Here is a 1,793-nt window from a genome sequence, read left to right as displayed (position 1 = left end):
CTCTGTTCAGCTCAGTGCCCCATTTTAGAATTGGGTTGATTAGCCTTTTACGGTCTAGTTTCTTGAATTTGATGTCTCCTCTCCTTCCTTCCCTCCCAGAAATCACTCTCCATGTCCTACGGATGGCTTTTGAGTGGCTCAGAAAGGACATTGCCCATTGAATGCACCAATGGGTAGCTGTGGTCACAGGTTTTCTTTTTAGATTATCCTCAAACACTGACAGATGCCTTTGTGTTTATGTTGGATTGTCTAAAAGTGTTCAAGTGCCATTGGTGATTTGGAACCTAATTGCAGACCAATCGAGGAGATACTTTGAGATACACAACACCTATAAGTAAACCTAAGACACATCACTTAAATCTGCACCCAGGAGGTTTTACATTCTATAAAGATGAGAACATAACATTTCCAAACAAAATGGAACCAATCTAAATAAGAGTTCCACATCTAGACAGGTTGTTTTATTCATTAGGGGAAGAGAAAGACTACCTTTCTCCTCAGTGGGGCTCAATATGAACTACAGATGATGGATTGATAAAGGTTGAGCTGAGCCAAAATTGGCTGCACTAGCTACAGCTGTTGATTGATGATCTGCCATGCACCAAATTAGTCAAGGCTTATTCGGAAAGTGTTCATGAGCTTTTAACTGAATTTTATTGGAAAAAATAAAAAACAGAGCCCATCTTAGAGTTTTTTTCTGTTCTCATATAAAAAAACGTTGAATTTAATGAGCAGATAAACCACATTCATACTCAATTACATTATACTCAATGGCGAAGAAATGGTCAAGGTATTTAAATGTACATCATTTCTCTCTGCATCCTTTTTTTCCCCTATATTTTCCCATAAGCTTCTGGAATTTTTAAAATTTATCAATCTACTCTGTTAGATTTCTTTGTTAGGCACTTGTAGAAGACACAACGCCAGACCCAGGAGAGACAGAGAGTTGACTCATATAAAGCTCTGGCCCTCCAGGAACTTACGGTCTAACAGGATCAACGAAAAGGATTATATTTTCAAATCAAATCCACCCAATGTCGAGTTTTATTACTGGTACAAAAATACAAGCATTCAGGAAGAACAGGAAAAGCCAGGGGAAGTCTAAAACAGCCATTAGGCTCCTGGGGTCCTCCTCTGACCATAGACATGTATGTCATTTCAGCTTACATCCGGTAGTGCAGAAGGTATGCCATGTCTCTGATTCACACTGAAAAGAAAGTTGATCTTACTAGATACTCTCCAAGTGACCATGTTTGAAAAGACTACAAGTCTGATATGCTTCTAAAGCAAACTAAAAAACTCTTATTAAATAAGCAATCCCTAGAGAGACCCTCTGCCTAGAGAATGTCATTATTTATTTCCTAGAAGTTCAGTTACTGCAATGACAATGAATTCTATCAGGTCAACCGTCTTCTTTCCCTTGTGAGCATCCTCATAATGGAGAGAGAGCATGAGTCATACAACAACGGCTTCAGTTCCTTCCTCCTAGGTGGATGAGACACGCACACCAACACCTGCGAGACCAGACAGAAACTGACGTTAGGTCGTAGCCAATCTAGAACTCAGGGGAGAGTAGAATCTAGAAAACTCTACTGTTGTAAACACTTAACTCTGTACTTTTTAAGTTCCTGTGGGTTTTATCTAGGACCAGCATATATAGGGAAGTCCCAGAGTTAGTCTTGTCCGTTATTTGAAGATCTGAACCAACCAGATGACGTATGACAGACAGTGGAACACATTTGAGGATAGCTGACCAGAGTAGGTAGTTACAAGAGTGAGACACTAGCCGGGCG

Source organism: Microtus ochrogaster, chromosome 19 (genome assembly GCF_000317375.1).
Source record: "Microtus ochrogaster isolate Prairie Vole_2 chromosome 19, MicOch1.0, whole genome shotgun sequence".
Lineage (NCBI taxonomy): Eukaryota > Metazoa > Chordata > Mammalia > Rodentia > Cricetidae > Microtus > Microtus ochrogaster.
This window is presented reverse-complemented; position numbering follows the sequence as displayed.